Raw genomic sequence first — 18,950 nt, 5'->3', positions numbered from 1 at the left:
TTTCAAAATGTGTCTAGGTTTTGCAAATTTGTACCTGCTGAAGAAGTGGTGAGGCATTATCACCCTCCAGTACTTGCTTTAACCTTGGAAAGTTCATGGAACTACCCACCTCCAGTCTCTTTCTTCAGAGTGCCAGCTGGGCAAAAAGAACCATTAATTTCTTGGGTGTTTGTCTGTGTATTTTAAGAATGATATTTTGTAGCGTTTAATTTTAAATAAGCAAACACCTGCTGTATTCATTTTAACTCATGTATTTTTATTACCTGGTTATGCATGAATATATTTTCACTTATTTTAGTAAGAAAGCTAAAATATTACAGATAAAAACTGAAGTCTTCTGTGATCCCCACCCCCAATGTCATTTCTCTTCCCCAGGAAGTAGTGAAAAGTCAGAGTGTTCATTGCTCAATTGTGTCTGATTCTTTGCGACCCCATGGACTGTTCCCACAAGGCTCCTCTGTCCATGGAATTCTCTAGTAAGAATACTCAAGTGGGTAGCCATTCCCTTTTCCAGGGGATCTTCTCAAGCCAGGGACTGCAGGTGGATTCTTTATAGTCTGAGCCACCAGGGAAGCCCCAGAAACTAACCAAGTATCAGTTATATAGCAGCATGCATTTGTCAAGGGAGGTGAGGTTTTGCTGCAATAAAAAACATCCTCAAAATCTCAGTGCCTTACCACAACAAAAGTTTCTTTCTTGATCCTTACATGTTCCTCATGTGTTGGCTTCAACTGTATCTCTGGACACAGATTGAGAAAGCAAGAAGGTTATAGTAATCTCAAAGCAGAGGGAAAAGAAACAGTGAGGAACCTCTGCTTGAAAGGCACATGTCATTTTCACCCACATTTCCTTGGTCAAAGCAAATTATATAGCCAAGTCTACTTCAGTGGGGATGTATAATCTTCCATAGAGAAGGGCAGTAAAAATTTTTCTGCAGTTTTATAGAGTACGTAAAACTACAGAAATAGGCATCATTTTATTTTTATTAAAAAAATTTTTTTTGGCCACAGCTTGCAGGATCTTACTTCCTTGGTAGTGAAAGCTCAGAGACCTATCCACTGGATTGCCAGGGAATGCCCAGGTATCATTTTAATACAATTTACTACAACACTGAACTTTACTTTTTTCATGCAAAAATGTCTTAGAAGTCTTTCCATGTTATGAAAATAGACCCGTCTCTCACTTTAAAATATATCTATATATTTATTTATTTACTTGGCTGCACTATGTCTAAGTTGCAGCATGTAGAATCTAGTTCCCTGACCAGGGGTCAAACCTGGTCCCCCTGCATTGCAAGTACGGTGTCTCAGACACTGGATCATGAGGATAGCAGATCCATTTCCTTTTTAGTTGTTTATTTATTTTTTAAGCTTACTTTTTCTTTATTGTTGTATGGGTGCTGAGTCGTGTCCGACTCTTTGCGACCCCATGGACTGCAGCACACCAAGCTTCTCTGTCCTTGGAATTTTTTTAAACAGTTGTATTAACATGCCATAATATGGATGCAGTATTGTTTAGTTAGCTATTTCCTTATTTGAAGACATTCAAATTGTTTCTAATGTGTTATTACTGCAAACAAAGTGTAGTAAATATCCTTAGACTAGCCCCGTGTGCACATGTGCAAGTGTTTCTCTGGGATGGGTACAGAGAAGTGGAATTGTTCGTGAATAGCTCATGAATAGTTCCAAAGGAACTGCCAATCCTCTCTCTGTATCCTAGTATGGCACACTCATCAGGAGAATTTCAGAGAGTTTGACACAAAGACTATTTATGAAGAATAGTGTAGTATCCCAGAACTGAGAATGGTGAGGCTAGACCTGAAGGAACGAGAGAGCACTGACTAGTCATGTGGAAAGGGAAGGGTGAGACCAGACCAATGCGGCCCCATAGGGAAGGGGAAAAGGCAGTAAATGTCTCAGATCACTCTTTTCCCTCTGGTCCCCTATGGGACTGACCTCAACCAGATAACAGACAGCCAGGGAGTCTGTTTATCTAGCCCATCCTGGACTGCCTTCTGGAACACAGAAGAGGTAGAAAGGATAGAAAGCCAATCTAAAGGAGCAAATAGAAGATACTCATCCATTCTCTTATCCATGGAACAAGAAATGACCTAATTGCTTGCCAATATTATAAGAAAAAATAAGGTACTTAAAAGTGCACATTGAACTTGCATTGCCCTAGTTGTGGTACTGGAGAGGACTCTTGAGAGTCCCTTGTACTGCAAGGAGATTAAACCAGTCAATCCAAAAGGAAATCAACCCAGAATATTCATTGGAAGGACTGATGCTGAAGCCGAAGCTCCAATACTTTGGCCACCTGATGTGGAAAGCCGACTCATTGGAAAAGACCCTGATGCTGTAAAGATTGAGGGCAGGAGGAGAATGGAAAACAGAGGATGAGATAGTTGGATGGCATCACTGACTCAATGGACATGAACTTGAGCAAATTGCAGGAGATAATGAAGGATACTATTGGTGTGTTGCAGTCTATGGGGTCGCAAAGAGTCAGACACAACTTAGCAACTGAACAACAATTATTAGTGAGGACTTCTGTTTATAATGCAGAGACCCAGACAAGCTAGGTTTAAATAATCTAACCCTAACTGCTACAGCAAGGGTCGCCAACCTCCAGGATCTAATGCTTGGTGAACTGAGGTGGAGCTGATGTAATAATAAGAGAAATGAAGTGCACAATAAATGTAATGTGTTTGAATCGTCTCGAAACCACCCCCTCCCCCACCCCACCCAACAGCCTGTGGAAAAATGATCTTCCCTGATGCCAAAAAGATTACAGACTCATGTGATACAGCATCCAACTATTGACAATTCATAGTGTTTACATTTAATTAGAAGCAAAGAGAGCTTGTTGTTACTGTTTGTAGAAACAATGGGGTTGATTTGGTGGTTTGTACTACCAAGTTTTCTGGGACCTGGGCGACTTTAGTCTTGTTGCTTCATTTTTCATTAATTGCTCATTTGGACCAAGATCACCTTATGGGTACAAAATGTCTGTTCCAACTCCTGCCATTGCATCTGCATCCAAACCAGAAGGAAAAAAGAAGCCAGAGGGGAAAAGGTGGAGGTATTGGGTGCAACCCCACTGCCTCTTAATGGTTCTAGAATCTGCTGTGTGATTACCTGATTTATATCTTATTGGACAGGACTCAGTTACATGACCATACTTGGCTATAAGGAAAGTTGAGAAGATTAACATTTATTTGGGAGACTATGTGCCTAGGCACAAGGAAGATGACCTGTAAATGCTATTTTTAAAAGCCCAGGAACTGGACAGATATCCTTCTCTGGAAGGTGAGTGGGTCTTGCTTTCTAGGAGGAGTGTACCTGTCCTCTGACCTCCATAAACCCTGGCCCTTTCCTTGGGGACACTCCTCCTCGTTCAGTATTCTTATGGCTAAATTTTAATAGATATGAGTGTTACTCTTTTGGGGACTGCACGGATACTATACCCCTTTTTCCTGATAGTTAGGAGACCCTAGAGTTTCTCATTTCTTTGAGGAAAAAATAAAGGTAGAGATGTTTATTAGGGGACATTTAGTGATCTCTTCCTCAGATGCTCAGAATAATGCCCAGCCCACTTTTTTCTGTGTTTTTAGCACAGGAGTCATCCTATATGGAGGCTAAGTTCTAAAGACAGTTCTTTTCTCTTTTCTTTCTTTTAAAAATATTATTTATTCATTTGTCTGCACTGGGTCTTAGTTGTGGCCCATGGGATCTTTGGCCTTCATTGTGGCATGCAGGATCTTTAGTTGTGTCATGTGGAATCTAGTTCTCTGACTAAGGATCAAACCCAGGCCCCCTTCTTTGAGCTAGTGTAATCTTAGCCATTGGACCATCAGGGAAGTCCCTAAGACATTTCTTAAAGAAAAATCAGTCAAACTTATTATTGATACATTGTTATCCTGCATGACTTTGTAAATGTGTATCAGTTAGCCAGGACTGCCTAACAAACCACTTTATTTTTTTTTTCAAACCACTTTAAAACTCAGTGATATAAAACAACAGTGATTTACTTTCATGTATGCTGCCGCACTCTGGCTGATCCAGCAGCCAGGCACTCTCTGGCATGGCAGAAGCACAGAGGGCAAGGCCAACCCTGCAAGCACATTTTTAAGCCTCTGCTTGAGCCAATAACTGCTAACATCCCATTGGGAAAAACAAGTCATGCAGCCAAACCTAAGGTCAGCAAGCAGGTGGAGAACTATACAGGTACATGATCCAGGTCAACATCCCCAACATCAAAATTTCACTCTTCCTCTAGAAGTGGTGTGGGAGAGGAAGTGAAATGTTTTTAAACAATTTAAACTTGCCAGAAAATTGATTTTTAAATAAATCACTCAAATGCCTTAGTCAAGTTGTGGCCCTTGATTGTTCCATTGCTTATTTAAAGAGGTCAAGGAATCTATCACCAACCACTTGCCCAGTTAGTTGAACGTTGCATAACATGAATGATGAAACAGTCAGCACTCGGGAATAGTCATCATTGTTAATGGCATGAAACCCGTAAAATAATATATGTATTATTTCTGTATGAATTGGTCAAAATACATCAGTTATTACAATTGGCAAGGCTTGGGTCACAGGTTCACTGAGTGGATGACAAGCACAACAGTTTTCATTCTCTAAATCCCCCTTCCCCCTACCCGTGACATTGACGTTTGTTACCTACCAGTCGTTCCCCCTCTTTGAACAGCAGTGCAGATGGAAAAGTTACGTGGGTTCTGTAGTGGATACAGTGACATGCTGCCCAGACCCCTCACTCTAGGACTGAAGCACTTGTATTCCCCCAGCTGCTGGAAGCATAGTCTTCCGACAGCTCTCAATTGAATCCTTCTTGAGGATTTGCCCTTGACTGAGGAAAGCAACCTAGTCCAAGTTCTATCCATCCAATGACTGGATGAAGTAGGAGTCCCAAAGGCCAGCCTCCATGCCATCCTAGCTCCACACTTACCCCTTTGCATTAGCTGAGGCCTCTGGCGACTCTAACCCACAACAGGCTCTGAAGTCAGATGGAACTGGGTTCTGAGTTTCATCCCAAATATTCACAAGCTGTGTGGCCTTAGACATGATACAACCACCTTAGCCTCAATTTTTTAATCTCTGAAGGCGAAATAATAGTAGCATATGCCCGTTATAGTTACGGTGAGGATGAAGAGAAATAATACATGTAAGTCACATGGTACCTGGCACATGTTAGATTGTGCTGAAGTGTATTCCGTTTTTACTCAGATCTTTGCCGGGTCTTCCAAAAGCCAGTGTCCGCATACTTCACCAGGGCGGAAATGGATCTGTTGTGCTAAGTTCTTTCCAGCAGATGGCGCCAGTGGGTAAGGCTGCAGTCCTGTCCAGCTCAGTTACAATTCTCACTATTCACAGATTGACATCAGTTTCATAGGGATTATCTCGTTCGAGTCTCTGTCATCAACCATTTCTCAAGGGCTATTTCATCATTTATTCTTTCATCCCTTTCTCAATGCATGCTTACTGAGTCCTTACTCCAGCCAAAGAGCAGCTTTAAATCCCTTCTAAAGCATCCCTTCTTAAGCATTTGATTACAAAATAAAACAAAAGAGGGACTTCCCTGGTTGTCCACTGGTTAAGAATCCACTTTGTAATGCAGGGGATGTGGGTTTGCTCCCTGGAATCTGCATGACACAGCTAGAGAGAAGTCTGTGCATGGAACTAAGACCTAGCGCAGCCATAAATAAATACATAAATAATTTTTTTTTTTTAAGAGAAGAAATAAAATTCCAAGACTCTGCTGGCAAGCTGGACTTTTACAGATAAAAAAGACAAGTTTTAGCCACTGATTTTGTTCTGGTCCTGACTTGCTGCCAACTCGTGTTCTTAAAGGAGGCTGCTTTCAGTAAAGCGCTAAAGCCCAAGAAGCTTGATCTGAGTGAAGCTGAGGCAGGAAGATGATTCCTCTGCAGGGGCGGCTAAGGTGGCTCCCCAGAGACCATCCTCCGTCCTTCCCAAGGGCCATCGATTTGAGCGCCCAGCACATGGTTCCTGGACTGGTTAAAATGGCCCAGTTGGAGAAAAAAAAGAAAAAAAAATCTGTGAAGGAGATGATGCTGAAGGCTTGGGGGGAAGAGGAGTCAGTCAGCCTGAATGCAGGAGCTCCTGGGAGAAGCGACTTTGCAGTAGTTCCTTCAGCTGTGCCTGCGGTTAGCCACCATCCCTGGAAGCCAGGAGACCAGGCTGAGGTCCTGGTGGGACAGAGGCGCCCCCTCTCAGCCTTCTCTCACCCACTCCACAGCTGTGGGGGAATGAACTCACCAGAAGGCCACCCCAGCAGTGCAGTTTAGGGGTGCCAAGAAGGGCTTCTTCCACAGATGAAATCCCTCTCTCATCAACCAGGCTCTGGGCCCTAAATGCCACCATTAGTGCTCCACTGTCCCTTAAAGTGAAAATTGTGAGAGTTAAGAGCAGAAGAACAGAACTCCCCTGTATAGGTAGGGGTGTGTGTATGTGAGAAAGAGAGAACGAGAGTGTACTGATTTGGAGAAAAGTCTGTAAACGTGCACATCAGCTGTTAACATGGCTTGTCTCGGGCCAGAAGGTGTGGAGTAAGTTAGAAAGATTAATGGAGGATAGCAAAAGAAGATGAATAAGTGAGAAAAAAAATCACATTAAAAAGGATGTTCATGATTGAAAGAATTATTATTATTTTGCATAACAACCAATATGACTTTATTCCGGGAATATAAAGTTGATTTAACATTAGAAAAATGAGGGACTTCCTTGATGGTCCAGTGACTAAGACTCCAAACTTCCAGTGCAAGGGGCCCAGGTTTGATCCCTGGGCAGAGAACTAGATCCTGCATGCCGCTACTAAAAGGTCCTGAGTGATGCAACTAAGATCCAGGGCAGCCAAATAAGTAAAGTAAATTTAAAAATATTAAAAAAGAAAACAGACATTAGAAAATGAACTCATATAATTTACCACTTTAATAGAGTAAGGAGAAGTGTCATACAACCATCTCAGTAGATGCAAAGAAAGCATTTGATAATATAGAACACAAGTTTATGATTTAAAAAAAAAGACCTTCAGAAATTAGCAGTAGAAGGGAACTCCCTTAATGTGATAAAGATTTTCTACAAAGAACACATGGCATATTTAATGGGAAAATATTGAAAACATTTCCACTGAGATCAAAAAAGAAACAAATTCCCAGTATGTCCATTTCTATTTATTAGTGTATTTGAGATCCTAGTCAGTGGAAAAATAAAAGATATGAAAGGAAGAAAGTTGCAAACATGGTTACATATAAGGGAAAAATCCCAAGTCTACCAGTAAGCTATTAGAATTAAAAGTAAATTTAGCAACATCACCATATACAAAGTCAGTGCACAAAAGTCAATTGTATTTTTATTTATCATAAAAATGAAATAAAATTTTAATAACATTCAAAAGAAAAAAATAACATTTACTTGGTATCACAAAACCCCGATAGCTAGGAGTAAGTCTAAAGAAATATGTGCAAGACCTGTAAATTGAAAAGCTTAAAACATCACCAGGAGAAACGAAAGTTCTAAATAAATGGGTATTACTTGTTCACGGGTCAGAAGACTCAATATTGCCAAGGAGTCAGTTCCTTCCAAATGATTCTAGAGATTCAGTGCAATTTTTGTCTTTGAAAAAATAAGGAATATTTATTATTTGTTTCAATTTCTATAAAAGGTTACATCTGTTGCTCATGAGTATAAAGATACGCATGAAAGATACCCACTAAAATATTAACAGTAGCCCTATACCATGATGAGAATTTGAGGGACTTTATATTCTTCCTTGTAATTTTATATATTTAAAATTTTTTATAGAGAGTATTTAATTAGGAAAGTGGATTTAAAAGCAAAACAAAACCAAGAAAACTATTGCAAGCCACAGGGGAAAAGCAATGACAAAAGCTGAGACTTTAATATCAGAGAGGATTCAAATTCCAGCTCCTCCATCCCCTAGCTATGTAACTTAAAGCAAATTGCTTAACCTCTCTGTGCCTCAGTTTCTTTCTCTTTAAAAGCAGGGGTTGAGTAGATAGCTCTTCTTTTTGCCTGCCCAGCCTCTTGCCCCTTGATTTCCCTTTGGCAATCATCCCACCTAACTCCCACCACAATTCGCTTGATTTGTGCAAGACTGGTGAGCCCAGGAACCCACAGGCTCTAGTCTGCTGATGTAGATGAGGGAAGTAGGCCAGATGTGAAGAAGGAACATGGGTGAAAGAAATATTTTACTTTCTTCTTTAATCCACTGTTTAAGAAAGATAAAAACCAATATTGTAAGGTTGATGACAAATGGTTCTGATCTGAGGCTTCAGGGCTGAAACAAGGGCGCAGTGGGGACTGTGGAGAAATGGAGAGACCACGCTCTGTCCAGAGGGGACCCTTGTCACAGGGTGAAGACGTGCACCCATGTTGTTCAATTTCCAAATTGTCAGGAGAAGCAGAAATCTGGATTTTTGTGTGAAATCTCTTGATGCTTCATTTTTGGCAATGAATGCAAAGAAATTTTAATTGCAATGCGGGCCCAAATGGTAGAAGCCAAGCAAAGCAAGATTCTGAGTGCCACATCTGAGCCTGAGGGTCCACTGAGAGAGACAGATGGGCGGGGCGTATGGGCAGTTTTGACACAGCTTGATGACTGGAAAGGTGGAAAGACATGGTGTCAGGGGGCAGAGAAGAAAAGCCGGGGTGGGGAAGAGGCGGGTCTTTGAGAAGGAGATTGCACCTGAACTGTGTCCTAGAGGAGAACTCAGCAGGCCAAGAAACTGGGGTGGAGCAGTCCAGGCACAGATAACAGTCCAGGGAAGTTCTGTGCTCAGGAACCCAGCAGATGGGCAGCTCAAGTTCAGATGGGGGTGGGGAGCAAGGGGAGATGAGCCTGGGGAGATGGGCAGGGCCCTATGGAGGGTGGCCTTGACCACATCACGTGTATATGCAACCATTTCTTAATTTTCCCACATTGTAATTCTGCTCTTTTTGATAGAAAACTAGAGGTTGTTTCTATTCCCTGCCATGCAACCATTTCCTGTGATAATTAGCAGTCCTTTCAGCTCTCAAACTTGGCAAAACTCCTCTCTCCTCCCCACACCCAACCGCTCTTGGGCTCACCCTCATGTGTATTTCTTTTTTTTTTTTTTAATTTATTTATTGTTTTAATTGAAGAATAAGTGCTTTATAGAATTTTGTTGTTTTCTGTCAAACCTCAACATGAATCAGCCGTAGGTATACATCTCATGTGTATTTCACTTTCACCCCTGGGGTACCCAAGAAAATACTTTTGACCTTTGTCAGAACACCTTGGACTTGCCAGCATAAAAGAAGCAAAATTTGCACAGGAGGAAATGTTTCACTTCCTTCCAAATGGCTCTCTTTTCCCTTATGTCCAGAGGCAAATGCAGTTTTTTTTTTTTTAATTAACTTTTTATTTATGGCTGCGCTGGGTCTTTGTTGCTGCACCTGGTCTTTCTCCAGTTGCAGCAAGTGGGGACTACTCTCTCGTTGCAGTTTTTGGGCTTCACATAGCAGTGGCTTTATTTGTTTCAGAGTGTGGACTCCAGGGCATGAGGGCTTCAGTAACTATGGCACATGGGTTTAGTTGCCCCGAGGCATGTGGAATCTTCCTGCACCAAGAATCGAACCCCTATCCCCTGCACAGGCAGGAGGATTCTTAACCACCAGGCCATCAGTTCAGTTCAGTTCAGTTGCTCAGTCGTGTCTGACTCTTTGCAACCCCATGGACCACCAGGGGAGTCCCCAAATGCAGTTTTGATTTTGAGACCACAGGGGTGGCCCGCAGGGAGGTTCCAAGCCTGTTCTCATACTGGTCTCGTGGCCTGACTCCTCCAATAAGACCAGGCCACACATACCCAACTGGAGTATAAGCATGTATGTTGGATGTTCTCCTTGAACCTGCTCCGTCATGACTCAGGGCCCAAATCTCTTGCACACAGAGCCAGCGTGGACCTGGTGTCAGTGATGGTGTGAAAAGTCCATTTAGCCCACACATGATACATGCCAAAAAATGAAAGAAAGTGAGAGTTGCTCAATCATGTCTGACTCTTTGTGACCCCATGGACTGTTGGAATTCTCCAGGCCAGAATACTGGAGTGGGTCGCTGTTCCCTTCTCCAGGGGATCTTCCCAACCCAGGGATCAAACCCAGGTCTCCCACATTGCAGGAGGATTCTTTACCAGCTGAGCCACAAGGAAAGCCCAAGAATACTGGAGTGGGCAGCCTGTCTCTTCTCCAGAAGATCTTCCCGACCCAGAAATCAAACTGGGGTCTCCTGCATTGCAGGTGGATTCTTTACCAACTGAGCTATCAGGGAAGCCCAATATGTGCCAGGAGCTGTGCCAAACGCTCACCATACATGAGCTCATATAAGCCCGTACGAGTCTCCCCCCATATTATAGAAAAGGAAGCTGAAGTCCAGGAAAGTTTAATGATAGCGACTTGTCCAGTGTGATGAAGCTTATACATCTGATCTCAAAGGCTATGCTGTTTGAAATGGAATGAGGTTGATTGCGATGATTCGGGGTTTTGTTTTTTGTTTTCTTAGTGCAACGTATGGGATCTTAGTTCCCTGACCAGGAATTGAATCCACAACCCCTGCCTTGGAAGCACGGAGTCTTAACCACTGGACTGCCAGGGAAGTCCTGTTGATTTATTCTATGTGTCAACTTGACTAAGCTATGGGATGCCCAGATAGTTGGCAAAACATGATTTCTGGCTGTGTCTGTAAGGGTGCCTCTGGAAGAAATTAACATTTGAAGCAGTAGACTGAGTAAAGAGGGTCGTCCACTGTGTGGGTGGGCATCCTCCAATCCATTGAGAGCCTGATTAGTACAAAAATGTGGAGGAAGGGTGAATTCACTCTGTCTCCAGAGCTGGGTGGCGCTAGTGGTAAAGAACCTGCCTGCCAATGCCAGAGACATAAGAGATGCGAGTTCAACCCCTGGGTCAGCAAGATCCCCCTGGAGGAGGGCATGGCAACCCACTCCAATATTCTTGCCTGGAGAATCCCATGGACAGAGGAGCCTGGCGGGCTACAGTCCATAGGGTTGCAAAGAGTCGGACACAACTAAAGCCACTTAGCACACACACACAGGAGTTCCTCTTCACCAGCCAGACACATATATGCTCCCACCTGCTGCCACTCCTGGCAACATTCCATGTAGAAGAATCTCTGTCAGCCTGGGCCCCAGGAGAGCGGAGCAACCCCCACCCCTGCAATATTCAGTCGACACGTAATATGAGGGAGACCTAAGTCATCTTGTTCTAAGACTTTGAGAATTTGGGGGTTATTTGTTACTGCAGCATAACCAAACATATTCTGACTAATGCAGTTAATATTATATTCTGTCCTGCAACTACAACCAACACTTTGTCCATACTTTAAAATGAACAGATTACAATAAACATAAGCTATTTCTATCCTGGCACATGTGAAAACATCTTTATTTGCCCTCACACTTGGTTATGTTTGCCTGGGAATAGAATTGCATGTTAAAAATCTCTTCAGAACTTTCAACATACTGGGGTATTGGCCTCTGGTTTTTGGATTCTGGTGAGAAATCTGATACTGGGCTGAGTATTTTCCCTTCATAAATGAATACTTTTAAAATCCAGGAGAAACTCAGAATCTTTAAAATGTATTGCATCTGACACAATCTTTTAACCTTTTTCTCATGTTCTCTCTCTTGGTCTTTTCCACCTCTATTTCTTTGTTCTATGTTGGAGGAACTTTCTTCAACTTTAAGTTTCAGCCATCTATTAAAGTTTACATTTAGCAATAATGTACATTTCAGAAATTTTAACAATATTTATATCAGTATAACAAACAGAAAAACCCATGAATCATAAGTGTACAAATAGATGAATTATCACAAAGTGAACACACTCAGATAAGGATACTCAAGTCAAGATATTGATTATTACCAGAAAGTAATTGTCCTCTTGTGCTACCCCCAATCACTACCCACCCCTTCTCCCCAAAGATCACCCATTTTCCTGTTCTAACTCTGTCATTGAGTTCCTCTTGCTTTTTGAAACTTAGTGGAATCATGCAACAAATCATATATCCTCTTGAAGATTTAGTTTCCTCAGCTGTAAATTGGGAGTAAAAATATAACTAAAAGAATATGGCTAATGATAGTGTTTAGGACATGTTTGTTAAATTTTAGAATCTAGGGACTTCCCTGGTGGTCCAGTGGCTAAAACTCCATACTCCCGATTGAGGGGACCGAGGTTCATTTCCTGGTTGGGGAGCTAGATCTCACATGCCACAACTTAAGATCCTGCATGCTGCAATGAAGATCGAAGATTCCGCAGGTTGCAACAAAGACCCAGTACAGCCAAATAAATAAATATTTTAAAAACTCTGTGGTTCATTGTACCTTAAATCACTTGCACAAGTGGTGAACTCATGTCATTAAAAAGAGGTCACATAATCAGTGAACCAGAAAAACTGTACTCCTTGGATCTGGTGTGGGCAAACTAGGAGATGAAAAGCAGAGTAAGAAAGCAGCATTTTCTGTTGACAATGAACAAGAATTCCTCTTGCTTCATATCCTCACTAGCATTTGGTGTGGTCCATGTTCTGGAGTTTGGCCATTCTAAAGGGTGTATAGTTTTCTTTTTTTTTTTTTTTTTTGGTGTATAGTTTTAATTTGCTTTTCCCTGATGACATGTGATGTGGGACATGTTTTCTTATGCTTGCTTGCCGTGTATTTGTCTTCTTTGGTAAGGTGTCTGTTTAGATCTTTGACTCAATTTTTAATCAGGTTGCTTGTTTTCTTATTGTTGGGGTTTTAAAGAGTTTTTGTATATTTTTGATAAGTCCTTTATCAGATGTGTCATCTGCAAATATTTTCTCCCAGTCTATAGCTTTCTCATTATCCTCACATTGTCTTTTGCAGGGTAGAAGAATTTTATTTTAATGAAGTCCGGTTTATCAAATTTTTTTCTTTTGTGGATCATGCCTTTGGTGTTATATCTAAAAAATTATTATCATGCTCAAGGTTTTCTCCTGTAGAAAGTTCTCTTCTACAGGTTCTCTCCTGTACAAAGTTCTCTTGTAGAAGTTTGGTTTTCATCTAACCTGTGGCTTTTGCCTCGCATCCAACTGGTTTCTAACCGATGCCCTTGGCTCATTATCTTCTGACAGTCATGGCAGTGTTAACATTCTATAACCCTCTCTTCCTTATCTTGCTAAGAAAGCAATTTCAGCCCAGCATTCAAAATCTCCAAGTACTTGTGTTCGTCAGATTACTTCCCCTCTCTTTACAAGTCTTCTTATCAGATCCAATTGAGACTTACACTATGGTAACCAAGATTCATTTGATTCTACACAGGCTTAGGAGCTGGTGTCTTCTCTCAGAGGGGGAATTACATTTACCAAGCTCAGGAGACTGATGTGGAAAATCGGAATGTCAATGTATTCACCGATAACAAGAAATAGAATTGTTAAACAGACTGCAAACTTCTCATCAGTCTGAGCAGCACAGCCTTTCTTGAAGACAGATTTAAGTGAAAAGCAAAATTATCTAAAATAAAGGAAAGAAGATGGCTTGGTGAGCATTCTGCCCCTCAGCTCCATTGACTAAGAGCCTGTTACATGTCAAGCATTGTACTGGACCCAAGGTGGAGAGCAGCCAGTAGGAGAGATAGGACTCTATGTTCACAGCTCCTAGGCTACACAGAGAAGACAGGCCCAGAGCAGATAGTAAAGGCTTCTAGATTAAAAAAAAAAAGACCATACACCTTAGCCTCTGCTTCCTCTCTGAAACTACCAAATAGAAGTACAGGGATTAAAAAAAAATTACAATGCCCCGGGAAGGGAGAATGGATAAATTGGGAGGCTGGGATTGAGATATACACACAATTATATGTTAAACTCATAACTAGTAAGAACTTACTGTCTAGCACAGGGCACCCTACTCAATACTCAATGACCTACACGGGAATAGACTCTAAAAAAGAGTAGATGTATGTATATATATAACTGATTCACTATCCTGTATAGCAGAAAATGACACAACTATGCTTCAATAAAAATGAATTAAAAAAAAAAATACAATGTCCTAAGACAGAGGGCAGCCAGCTATGGTCACACACCAAATCTAGCCTGCTCCCTGTCTATGTACAGCTATGTAATCAAAGACTAGTTTCACAGTCTCAAATGGTTGGGGAAAAAAAAATCAAAAGCAGATTAATATTTTATGACACATGAAAATGTTAGGAAATTTGGATTTTAGTGTTCCGAAATAAAGTTTGGTTGCAACTTAGCCGTGTGTTCCAATGCACGTCCCGTGTATCGTTAACGGCTGCTTTTGTGCTACATTGACATAGTTGAGTATTTGCAAAGGAGACCATGTGGTGTTCAAAGCCAAAAATACTTACTATCTGGCCCTTCACAGAAAAGATTTGCCAACCCGTGCTCTACAGTAGCTATATTCCATAGAACTTTCTGCAGTGACAAGAAATGCCATGTGCTATCTAATACAGTCACTAGCCACTAGCTCCATGTGGCTACTGAGTGTTTGAAATGTGAGTAGTGTGATTAAGGAACTGAAAGTTCATTTTATTTTGTGCTAGTACTAAGTCGCTTCAGTCGTGTCCAACTCTTTGCAATCCTATGGAGCATAGCCAGCATAGCCTGCCAGGCTCCTCTGTCCATGGGACTCTCCAGGCAAGAGTACTGGAGTGGGTTGCTGTTTCCTTCTCCAGGGGATCTTCCTGACCCAGGGATGGAACCTGTGTCTCTTACATCTCCTGCATTGGCAGGCAGGTTCTTTACCACTAGCACCACCTGGAAAGCCCATCAATTCAAACTTAAATAGTTGTGGGAGACCAGAGGCTTCTGTGTTGGATAGTACAGCTGTAGAGAGTAGCAGAAGGGGATCTGAATTGGAAACACCATGTGCAGTGGTTGATGGGGTGGCATCCTGAAAGCAGAGGGATGAAGTGAAAGCTTCCACGTGGAAGACTAAGATGTTCTGCCCAACCTTCTTCCCTCCAGCTTCTTTCCCAATGCAGATTCCAGAATACTGACACAGATACGTGCTTAGTTGCTCAGTTGTGTCTGACTCTTTGCAACCCCATGGACTGTAGCCCACCAGGGTCCTCTGTCCACAGGGATTCTCCAGACAAGAATACTGGAGTTGGTTGCCATGCCCTCCTCCAGGGTATCTTCCCAACCCAAGTATCAAACCCAGGTCTCCTGCATTGCGGGCAGAGTCTTTACCATCTGAGCCACCAGGGAAACCCAAGGACTCGGAGGATAATACTCTCCTAAAGAAAAGATGTAAGAATCTTCTCTGGAGAATTTGATTAGATCAGGAGGAAAACTCTAAAGAGACACACTGGGACATTGGGTGCTTCCTAAGGAATGGGTAGTCTTTCCTTCTCCAAGGGATCTTCCCAACCCAGGGATCAAACCCAGGTTTCCCACATTATAGGCAGATTCTTTACCAGCTGAGCCACAAAGGAAACCCAAGAATACTGGAGTGGGTAGCCTATCCCTTCTCCAGCGGATCTTCCCGACCCAGGAATCGAGCTGGAGTCTCCTGCATTGCAGGTGGATTCTTTACCTACTGAGCTATCAAAGAAGCCCTCCTAAAGGACAGTCACATCAAAGCTCATGGTTAATAATTAGACCTCTTCATGTGCATTCAGTGTCCAATCAATACAGCCTAGGTCCTGTCCAATGTAAGCAGACAGCCAAAGCTCATCATACATTTAAGGAAAGATGCAAATATGAAAGAGATCAAACATTCAGACTTAAGCAAAGACCTGTGGGGGAATATAATCTATGAAAGTTGGAGGCCCATGAAGTTGGGTGAGAAAAATGGTTTTTATTTTCACTAAGTTCAATTGAAACTCAGCATTTCCTTCATTTACGAACATAAGCAACAAACCAGAGTAATATTAACAGTTCCTGTGACTTCACCCTCAGTGGAAAGCAGATATTTTCCTATCACAATGGTCTTGCTGAAGGTATCTCAAAATATTATTTCTGCTCATCATGACTTTGCAATTATCTTAGTTATTAGACACATGGCTAAATCTTCTAATACAGAAGCACATATGTTACTATATGACAGATTTGTTTTTAAAATATTTTGATAACTGTATTTCAAAATAAAAGATTTCATCTGTAATCTTATGTATGGAAGTTTATTAATTTAAAAATATTATATTGAGGGAAATTTCCTGGTGGTTCAGTGGCTAATACTCCATGGTTTCAATGCAAGGGGGTCCAGGTTTGATCCCTGGTCAGGGAACTAGATCCCACATGCTACAACTAAGACATCGAGCAGCCAAATAAATAAATATTAAAATTAAAAAAATAATGTGTAGAGAAGAGGTCCAGGGGCTTCATCAGACTTCAAAGGGATCTATGGCACAAGAAGAATCCCTGTATCTGTGCTCTCTTTAGAGGTGTAAGTGGACAGGGAGTGGAGGCAATAGCCATTAAGTACTAAGTGCCAGATTTTAATCCTCATCACTCAAAGAGTAGGTGTTATTGGTAGTAGTAGTAGTACTTGGAAATGCTCACTTTGTCATTTCAATGAGATGTTTGGAGGGAGAAAAGATGAATCGATATGCTTAATCAGTGCTCTAGACCCAAATTTTAGTTTTATTTTATAAAAATAATACACGCACAACATAAGTGAATTAGAGAAGTAAAAAGGAGACAGCAAAAATCACCTCCAACCTCACTTCCTTTTTGGTGAATGTTGTTCTAGACAGCACCAGGTGCATATATACAAAAATATGCATACACACCCACACAAACTTACACAAAGATAAATATCGGTATAAAGATATATGTGTGCATGTGTCCATGCTCGGTCGTGTCCGACTCTTTGCAACCCCATGGACTGTAGCCCACCAGCCTCAGTCCGTGAGATTACCCAGGCAAGAATACTGGAGTGGGTTGCCATTTCCTATTCCATGGGATCTTCCCGACCCAGGGATCAAATTCCCATTTCGTGTGTCTCCTGCTTTGGCAGGTGGATTCTTACTACTGCACCAGCTGGGAAGTCTTATAAAGATATATACATAGTTTTAAACAAAAATGGGATCGAACTACACATTTATTATTATTATTTTATTTTTATTATTTTAATAAACAATACATTGTGTTTATCTTCCATAGCAATAATAAGAATTGAGGCAAGTTAATTATGTTCACCATACAGCTCAGGAAAGGGAAACTTGGACGAATCAAAGCCTTGTCAATGACCACACCTGATGAGAGAGGAAGAAATCTCTTGGTCATCCTGGAACCGCATGTCTGTGAGAGAGTAAACCCTGTAGTTTAGCTGAACTGAGAAAATTTCATCCTCTCAGCTGCATTTACCTGAAAACGTGTGACTTATGTTACTGGAAATCTTAGCAACTTCAGAGGGTGCTAGCTCGGGTGCAGGTGACCCATATGCTGAATCCCAGCAGAGATCTATTGCTGAAAAACTTCATCTCTACAGTCAGAGTGCGCAGGCAGGAATCTGGCGCATCCTGGGCTGCCTTCTTTATTTGGGTTCTGAGTCTTCAGTGAAACAAACGGGAGGAAGAAGTCACTTGTCTCCTTACCCCCCCACCCCCCCATCCAGTGCTGTAACTCACCACTAGGTGTCTCCCTGGCAGCGCGCGCGGTAGTCCGTGGATGGAGGCCACGCCCACAAAGATTGATCTCTTCATCCGCTCTGGCTCCCAGGAAAATGAGGAAGTGAGGAAGATGAGAGAAAGTGGACTTCCTGAGCCTGGTCCCAGGGTTATCCGAGGGATCCCAAAGCTTAGAATGGCTACATCAGAATCACCTAAGGAGCTTGTTGAAAGTAGGGATGCCAAGGTTTTGCTTCCAGATAAGTGGATATCAACCTTGGCTACACATTGGAATCACCAGGGAAGCCTTTAGGAAACAAAGTGTCAGCAAGTGTTATGGACTAAATGTTTGTGTCTTTTCCCAATTCACATGCTGAAACCTTCCCCTCCCACAATATGTGATGGTCTTAGGAGGTGGGGCCTTTGGGAGGTAATTAGGAGTAGATGTGATCATGAGGGTGGAGCCCTCATCAATGGGATTAGTGCCCTTTAGAGTCACAAGAGAGCTTGCTTCCTCTTTCTGCTCTCTGCCGTGAGAGGATACAACAGGGAGTAATAACTAGTCTGCAACCTGGAAGAGGACTTCCACCAGAACCTGATTATGCTGGCACCCTGATCTTGGACTTCTAGCCTCCAGAACTGTGAGGAATACATTTCTGTTGTCTATAAGCCACCCAGTTTATAGTATTGATATTTCTGTTATTAGCAGCCCAAGGGCTGCTAAGACAAGACACTCCAAGCTCCTCCATAGAAACACTGAAAAAAGAAGCAGAAACTGTCAGAAACAACTTTGTAAGAATTCTGGAAAGCCATCAGGGCTTACAGCGACCAAGTGAATGCTGAATCAAGAAAAAAAAAAGGCAACTCAAAGATGGCTCAGTGCAAGCGGGGTGTATGGTCTAAGGCTAAGTTGCAGACACCCTGGCTGAGAGTTGGGATGCCACAGTGCAGAGCCCAGCTGCAAAGACTGAGAGGTGTGTTTTGTTGTGTTTGTTTTATGTTCAGTTCCTGATGTTCAAAGAGATCTCTGTCAGGGTGCTAGTTGAACATTAGCTGAAGAACAAACTTCAGTGACTACATATGACATGAAATACAGCCTTTGTAAAATAGTTTGGGACAATCACTATCCAAACAAATGACTGCAGTCTTCATCAATCACAATTAGCAACTCCTGGAGAAGGGGGAGAATCTGATTTCCAGTTACCACATTATGATAGTCAGATGTCCAATCTCGGAAAAAAATTCATGAAACATACAAAGAAACAGGAAAGTATGGTTCAGTCAAAGGAACAAAATTAATTGACAGAAATTGACTCTGAG

This window comes from Cervus elaphus, chromosome 23 (assembly GCF_910594005.1).
Source record: "Cervus elaphus chromosome 23, mCerEla1.1, whole genome shotgun sequence".
In the NCBI taxonomy this organism is placed as follows: Eukaryota; Metazoa; Chordata; class Mammalia; order Artiodactyla; family Cervidae; genus Cervus; species Cervus elaphus.
The sequence above is the reverse complement of the archived record's forward strand: the minus strand, read 5'-3'. Positions refer to the sequence as shown.